General features: G+C 41.9%; 1 pseudogene; it reads left to right on the forward strand.

Moving 5' to 3' along the window:
- Positions 728 to 1594, forward strand: LOC110271614 (annotated as a pseudogene).

Below are 8853 nucleotides of genomic sequence, written 5' to 3' on the forward strand. Positions count from 1 at the left end.
AGACTTATTAATTGTAAATTTTTTTTCTATATATAACATGATATATATGATCATAATTACATACTAAAGATGAGTATGAGTAAAAATATATCTATTTGAGTTAATAGTCAATTTCGTCCCTAAAAGATACCTCGATCTCCATTTTCGTCCCCAAAAGTCAAAATTAATCAAAATCGTCCTCCAAAGATACCTTACCTGATCACGTTCGTCCTTCCGTCATCTCCCTAGCTGAGTTGGCAAACGTTCGCTGACGTGGGCCGTTAACTGCCAAGGTGGCAGAGAACAAAAACGACGTCGTTTTGATAGAAAGCGCTCCTAGGGTTGAAACGTCGCCGTTTTCTCTTCAGAGGAGAGATTCAAACGTTCACCATGGCAGCACTTTCACCTTCACCTTCTCCTTCTTCTCCTTCAACATGCCCCATCGACTTCAGCTATGTTAAGAGAGTTCCATGAAACCCTTCAACATGTGAGAATTTCCACTCTTTATTATCAAACTTGAGCAACTGTTGCATCTCGCTCTTATCTCTAATCGGAATAGGGTTCGCACAGTACCTTAAAGCAACTACAAATTTCAACCTCCCAAACCTTGAAACCTCAACCTCATGCGTCCATGATCTCCAGTCTCAGCTCAATTCCCTGTCTCTCCAAAACAACCTCGTTGACTTGTGCTTTGACCTTCACCAGTTCGTCATGTCCCGAAACGTCTGCGCAGGAATTGAAACCCTAACTAAAAGATTGGGACAAGAAGCTTGGTCAAATCACGCCTTTTGATACTAGTTGCAAACAAGACCTCACTGATCTTTCGCTATGTGATGTGTGTCTTACTGCAGGGTTTCAGGTGCAGCATAAACTTGTCTTCATTGATGGTAATGCTTCTCACTCTGAAAATTGTTTCAAATTTACTATTCTATATGCTGCTGTGTTTGTGAATCAGTATGGACCTGAAAGCAATGGTGCCATGAGTTGCATCTTTGGTATGTCACTTTACACACAGGGTGGTGGTTCTGGTGGAAAAAGTCACCAGGGTTTGGTTTTTGGGTTAATTGGTGCTGGTGTTGCTTTGTTAGTTATGTCTTGTTTGTTAGGGGTTTATGTTTGGTATGATAGGAAGAAGCTTAACGATGATGCAATTCTCAACCAAGAATTTCATTGGCAGGGACGAATTTGGGCTTGTTTTCAAGGGGGTTTTGTCCGATGGTTTAGTCGTGGCGGTTAAGAGGATCTTGGAATATGATTTTCAAGGGGATGTGGAGTTTTGTAATGAGGTGGAGATTATTAGCAACCTGAAGCACCGGAATCTGGTGCCTCTTCGAGGCTGTTGTGTAGTGGATGATGATGATGAAAAATTTAATGCAGGGGAAGCCAGAGGTTTTTGGTTTATGATTACATGCCGAATGAAAACCTTGAAGACCATCTGTTTCTAGTGAGTGAGCAGCAAACGTTGAAGAAATCGCTGACTTGGCCTCAAAGGAAGAGCATAATCTTGGATGTGGCAAAGGGGCTGGCTTATCTGTCGTGTGATGCATGTGTTCACGGCGATGTATTTATCATTCAAATTGGGATTAGGGTTCCAGGGACTAATTTGACGTCTTAAACAAGAGTTATCTTGTCATCAACAACATGCTACAGCCTGGCATTTACCACCTTGGCAGTTAACGGTCTACGTCAGCGGACGTTTGCCAACTCAGCTAGGAAGATGACGGAAGGACGAACGTGATCAGGTAAGGTATCTTTGGAGGACGATTTTGATTAATTTTGACTTTCAAGGACGAAAATGGAGTTTTAAAACAAAATAATAAGATCAACATTGTAAAAAATAAAATAAACATTGTCTAAAACATATAATTAAATATTCTTTAAATTTTTAATCAATTAAACATAGAATATAATCTAAATTATAATTTAGAACATTTTCAATTATTATCTTCAATTATAAAAAATAATGAGCCCGCTGGAGAAGCGGCTCAAACCCGTGAAATAGGCAAATTTTTTAATTATGGCAGTTTTAAATTTTCATTTCAACCTATTTTTTATGATGAATTATACGGGCTAACCCGACGAATTTCAACTGGCTTGCCACCCGTATTAAAAAATAAATTTATATATTGAGTTGAAAAGAAGTTATAGGTGTAGTAATTCTAAAATCACAAAATAAAGTTATAAACTTATAATAATAACTATAGTATTAATATACAATATTTTGCTTATTAATATTAAAATATCTCATTTTAAATTATATTAACTTTGAGAGAGAGAGGATGAGAGAGAAAGGATTCGAGAGTCTGGGAGGTGGGAAAACACACGGGGGGTAAAGATCCTAGGGTTTGGAACAAAGAAGAGTATCAACGCTTGGAGCTTGATTCCTTCTCCGTCTTTGTCGACAATCTGCCGGAAGACATATCAAGAAGAGAACTGTTCGATATGTTCAAATGAACAGGGAGAATCATCGACATATATCTGTCGCGTAAGAATAAAAATGGCCAGATATATCTGTTTGCCTTTATACGGTACACCACAAAGGGAGGAGCTTTGAAGGCTATTGCAGACATGAACAGCATGGTGGTGAGAGGACGAAAGCTGTTTGTAGGAGAAGCGAAATATAGAAGAGGAGCTACGGTGCAAAATACGACTGAGAACCGACTGAAAGTGATCACCAGAAATGATGCTGGAAGCCACAATACACGGGTACATAGGGTGGGAGTGGTTGATGGTAAAATGGTGAGACAGATATCAGATGAACCCATAAAAGGTCAAAGTAGTAATGGATGGACAAAGAAGATAGAAGTGCCGATATCGAGTGAGAATGTGGTTTGGTTACAGAGAAGTATTGTAGGCGGCACAAAGAAGGCGATTGATTTTAATTCACTACAGCAGAAGATTCATAGGGATTGGCCCGGTGTGACACAGGTAAGGGAATTGGGGGCATATAAAGCAATGATAACGTTCAATTCGGTGCTTAGAGATGAAGAAGCTTACACATTTCGAATGAACGAATTATTAAAAATGTTCTATATAGTATGGAGATGGGATGAGACCGAGAAAAGCGAGTCGAGAAGGGTATGGCTAGAATGTTATGGAGTCCCAATACATGCATGGTCAAGAAACACTTTTCATAAAATAGGAGAGCAATGGGGAGAAGTAGTGAAATGTGATAAACTGACGGAATCGGGTATTTCCTTCAGTGCGGGTAGAGTCCTCATCGATACATGCACCTTTGATATGATCAATGAATGGATTCATGTTACAATAGGAACAAGTGAATTTGACGTCCTTGTACGAGAAGTGGGTGGAGAGGTGTATCGGGAGGAGTGCTTTCGGAAAGGAAAAGAGGAGGCAAGTGTTCGACACATGACAAATGAAGAAGACATACAGCGTGAACCAATGGTGGTGGCATGGGATCCGGCGGTAGTGCAGACAACGGTTGACAATAGGAACGACAAACAGGGTAGGGACAGGGTGGTAAATTCAAGTATCATTTTAAACGAATGGCATTACAAAATTTCAAACAGATTATCTATAAACGGAAATCAAGGAGAATTAAATGGGCGGGCGGATTCTAAGGGATCGTGTGAAAGTAAGGATTCGAAAGAAATGGTTTCCAATTATTATGAAGGTTATGAGTGCCATAAGTTTGAAAATGTAAGAAAGGATAATGGGCTGGAAGAAAGAAGGCCCAATATAGCTAAGAAGAGACAAGATGATGGGCTGATGGTGATTGACAACAGATCTGGAAGAAAAGAAAAAGGGCTGGACAAAAGGAGGCCCACTATGGATGAGAAGAGACAAGATGATGGGCTGATGGTGATGGACAGCAGATGCGGGCCAGCGGGCGGGTATCCAAAACGGGCTGGGTCTGACCCGGTTGCAATGCTTGCCCGAAACGAAGAGAAATCCACGAGGATACCTACGGTAAGCACGGCGCAGCTGGGAGAAGATGCAGGCTGGCCGAACAGGAGCGACGCTGGACAACACAGCGTGTCGGAGACAAGTGAGCTGAGTGAAAGACCGACCGGGCATGGGAGGAAGCCAACAGTTCTGCGCAGTGTTGCTGGTGATATGGAGGGTGCGGCGGGGAAATCGGGAATGGCAGATGAAAGCGGGCGAAGGAGAAGCGGCGACCAGGAGGCCGAATCGCGGGAGAAGGAGGACCGGTGGACTGGTGTAGAGAGGCCCACTATCGAGGAGGTTACCTATGCCAGCAGTGACCGGCGACTGAAGGGGAAGGAAGTGGAGTTGAACGCAGCACCTGAAGCTGCCCCAAGGACGAGAACAGCACGAAATGGGGGAAACAGAATTGATGCTGTCAAACCCCGAAGCAACGATCCAGAGGTGAAAAGCCAGTTTAGAGGAGATATAGGTTCCAGATTGGAGGAAGGGGAATTCTTGGTGGATGTTACGGCTGAGAGTAAAGGTAAAGGACGAGAAGAAGAACATGAGAATGACGCAGATTCTGGTTCAGAGGCGGGAATGTTAGACAGCAAAGAGCACAAACTTACTTGGGATGAAGAGATGGCAGAGAACAAAGAGGCATGGAAATTAGCTGTAGAGTCAGGTGCGCAGTGCAGTGATGAAGAAGATATCATGGCAATCTTGCAGGAGCAGAACGAAATCATGGCGTTGAAACGACGACAGGCCAAGCAAAAAGAAAAAGCTCGAAGAAGCCGGCCAAAAAATCGTAAACAGGTGTGTAATGTCTTGGCAAAATGATTTTTAGTTCTTGGAATATAAGGGGGTTGGGAGGTACTGCAAAAGCTAGTATGTTAAAGAATTTTAAAAATAAATTTAGGCTAGAAATGTTGGGTCTGATAGAAACAAAGAAGGAGGTCATGACTAAATTTGATGTTGCTCATATCTGGGGAAGTGACAGAGCATGTTGGGAGTTCGTAGGTTCCAGTGGGTCTTCTGGTGGACTGTTGCTAATATGGAATGAACCAGCCTTTAAACTGTATAATTGTTATAAAGGAAATAGATGGTTATGTTTAGAAGGAGTTGTAGTAAAAGATAATTTTCATTGTGCTATCTGTTTGGTGTATGGACCACATGAGAGAGCTGAGAAAATCTCTATGTGGGAGGAGCTAAGTTATATTGCAGGATTGTGTCAGGTACCGATTTGTTTTCTAGGGGACTTTAATGAAATTTTGCTCTTGGAGGAAAGGAAAGGAGCTGCTACTTTACCAGCGTCCGCGACAGAATTTAGAACATGGGTAAATGATATGGAGCTGGTAGATTTGGAACTTAATGATTGTAAGTATACATGGTTTAGGAGAAAGTCGTGCAGCCGTATTGACAGGAGCTTGGTTTCTGTAGAGTGGCTTGATAAGTACCCGGAGATGCGTTTGAGAAGCGGGTTTAGAGGTTTATCTGATCACTGCCCATTGATCATGGAAGACATCAGAAGGTTTGATGGTCCAAGACCGTTCCGTAGTCTGGACTCCTGGTTCACGCATGAAGGTTTCTTGAGAATGGTGAAGGAGGAATGGAGGGGACTAGGCAATGTACAATTCCTGGAAAAGATGAAAGCACTGTCAGAACCTCTACGCTTATGGCATAAGCGGCATTTTGGGGATATGACTGAGCGGATAAAGAGGTTTGAGGAAGAAATACGCAAGGCGGATGATATGGTTAGTAGTGGAAGATACGATAATACAATAGAGGCAAGGAGGAGGGCCTTAGTGAGGTGCTGTGAGAAGTGGTATGTAAGGCAGGATATGTACTGGAAGCAAATGTCAAGATCTAGATATGCTACTGAGATGGATAGAAACACAAGGTACTTCCATAATATTGCCTCGGCGAGGAGAAGAAATAACCGGATTGAGGCTTTGGTGATCAATGGGAGGCTAGTGAGGAATCAAGCAAGAATCAAGATTGCTATCCGGGACTTTTATAAGCAGCTGTACCACCAGGAAGCGTCCCCAAAGGTGACTTTTAGGGATGGATTGGTTAATCGTCTGGAGAAGGAGGAAGCAGAAGCCTTGGAGGCGCTTCCATCAGTAGAAGAAGTGAAAGAGGCAGTATGGGACTGTGAATCTTCTAAGGCGCCGGGGAGTGACAGTTATAATATGAATTTTATAAAAAAGTGTTGGGATGAGATTGGAAGGGAGTTCACTGCGGCCGTGTTGAATTTCTTTGAGACTGCAAGCTTGCCAACAGACGCTAATGTCACGTGGGTAGCGTTGGTTCCGAAATTTGTTGGGGCTAAGGAGATAAAAGACCTGAGACCTATCAGTATAGTTGGGTGTGTCTACAAAGTTATTTCTAAAATATTGTCAAGGAGAATGAGGGGTGTAATGCCAGGTTTAGTTGGGGAATCCCAGAGTGCCTTTGTAAAGGGGAGGAAGATACATGATGGAGCTCTAATAGCATGCGAAACTGTGCAATGGTTAAAACTGAAGAGAAAGGCGTCAGCGATTATTAAACTGGACTTCTAAAAAGCATATGACAGAGTAAAATGGGGCTTTGTTGACATTGTACTTGAGAAGATGGGCTTCGGAAGAACATGGAGGACATGGGTGAGGGAGTGTGTTACATCGACATCAGTATCTATTCTAATTAATGGATCACCGTCGAAACCGCTCAAAATCGAGAGGGGACTACGTCAAGGAGACCCTTTATCGCCATGTTTGTTTGTACTGGTGGTGGACGTGCTGAACAGGATGATTGGGGAGGCGGTTAGGAACAATCGGATATCTCCTCTGTTAGTTGGTAGGGATAAAATAGAGCTATCACACCTACAGTTTGCTGATGACACTATTTTATTCTGTCCGCCAGAAGAGGAAACTATAAGGAACTATAAGAGGCTATTGAGGTGTTTTGAAATGATGTCTGGGTTGAGCATCAACTTCGAGAAGTCTAACTTGATACCAGTTAACTGCAGCCAGGAATGGGTCAGCCACATGTGTCAGATTCTAGGATGTCAGGAGACAGCATTGCCGGTTCGGTACCTTGGGATTAGTTTAGGTGCGAATCCGAGGTTAGTAAAAACGTGGAAGCCGGTGATAGAAAAGGTGGAAGAGAAGCTCAGCTTGTGGAAGGCAAAGGTTCTTAGCAAGGCTGGAAAGGTAGTACTCATTAAGTCAGTTATCAACAGCTTGCCTATTTATTACCTGAGTTTGTACAAGATGCCAAACGTGGTTGCACGGAGAATTATCTCACTACAGAGGAAATTCTTTTGGGGAAAGGATGATGGGCGACCTGGTATGGCACTAGTGAAATGGGAGATGGTTCAGGCACCAAAGAAGTTAGGAGGATTGGGGGTGGGTGATGCGGTGGTTCGGAATACGGCTTTATTGTTTAAATGGTGGTGGCGATTCTCGAAGGAGGATTGTCCCCTATGGAAGAGGATTGTATGCTCTTGCAATAGTTTGAACCCAAATCACCTGCTGTCCACTCAGATATTGCCAAAGAGGGGAGGACCATGGAGAGACATATGTCAAGTGCAAATAAAGGAACAACATGTCAGGCAGAAGATGATTGATGGGCTTGCTATGGAAGTAGGAGATGGTAGGACTACCAGATTTTGGGAAGATAAATGGCTCCAAGTGGGAAAGCTGAAAGACAACTTTCCGAGACTCTTCTTGATTTCAAACAAAAAAGGATCAGTTATTGGGGATTGTGGATTCTGGGATGGGATAGAGTGGGTGTGGCACTTCCAATGGAGAAGAGAGCTACGACAATGGGAGACGAATGTACTGGACCAGCTGCTACTTGTCCTGCAATCTGTTAGATTGATAGCAGATGTGCAAGATAGAGTGGTGTGGAGGTTTCACAAGGAAGGCGTTTATACAACTAACTCATTTGTGCAGGTTTTGCAGGAAGAGACTATGGACGAGGAGCTTCTAAACTACAAGTTCACAAAAGACATTTGGAAAGGCCTAGTCCCGCCACGAGTGGAACTATTCTCCTGGTTTGTTTTGGTGGGCCGAGTCAATACAAAGGATCGACTTAGTCGACTGGGTGTCCTACAACAGAATGATACTATGTGCATGCTGTGTAAGAAAGATGATGAAAATATACAACATCTGTTTATTACTTGTGAGTACTCTTGGCAGGTGTGGTGTGCTTGGATATCAGCATTTGGACAAGAGTGGATTATGCCCGGTACTGTGAAACAGCAATTTCAGAGTTGGAGAGCTGTCCGAATGAGGGAAGAGGTGCGCAGATATTGGATAGTTTGCTTCTTCTCAGTGATTTGGAGTATATGGTTACGCAGAAATGATGTCATTTTTCATAATAAGGAAAAAGGGGTTACAGATTGCGTGGATCAATCCTTTTCATATGCCAGAGAATGGTGTTGTGAATAATTTATGTTGTTGATGGCAATGCCGGAGATGACATAGGAGTTGTACAACTGCTTTATTTTGTTTTGTATTCTATGCTCCACATGTGTGTTGAGCTCTTTCTTTAAAAAAAAAACTATTAATTAAGTTTTAGTTATGTTTTTTTGTTTTATCCAAAATAAAAAATTGGAAAAGATTAAATTTGAATAATAAAAGATAATTGGATCCAAATTCCATAGAAAGTACTCCATATATAAGTGTAGTACTCCATCTTTAGTTGATTTGTAAGCAAATACAACTTTAGTACTCTAAAATCTAAGTATAGTTGCAGGCACATCCATCTTACCCAAATATTTGGTGGCTTCCTTCCCTCTATTTCATTTGTTCCCACTTCCTTACAAGTTGTGGACCAATAGGATTTTTTTCTCTTAGAGAATCAGATTTGTGGAAGTGTTAATTAATATAGGTGTATGAATTTTTTAAAACATAAAATTTGTTTTAGTAAACCTTCTACTCTTAATACGTAATTTATCAAAAAAAAATTTAATGATCTAAAAATTATAGTATTTATAATTAC

The sequence above is a fragment of the Arachis ipaensis genome, chromosome B04, assembly GCF_000816755.2.
Source record: "Arachis ipaensis cultivar K30076 chromosome B04, Araip1.1, whole genome shotgun sequence".
NCBI classification, from domain to species: Eukaryota; Viridiplantae; Streptophyta; class Magnoliopsida; order Fabales; family Fabaceae; genus Arachis; species Arachis ipaensis.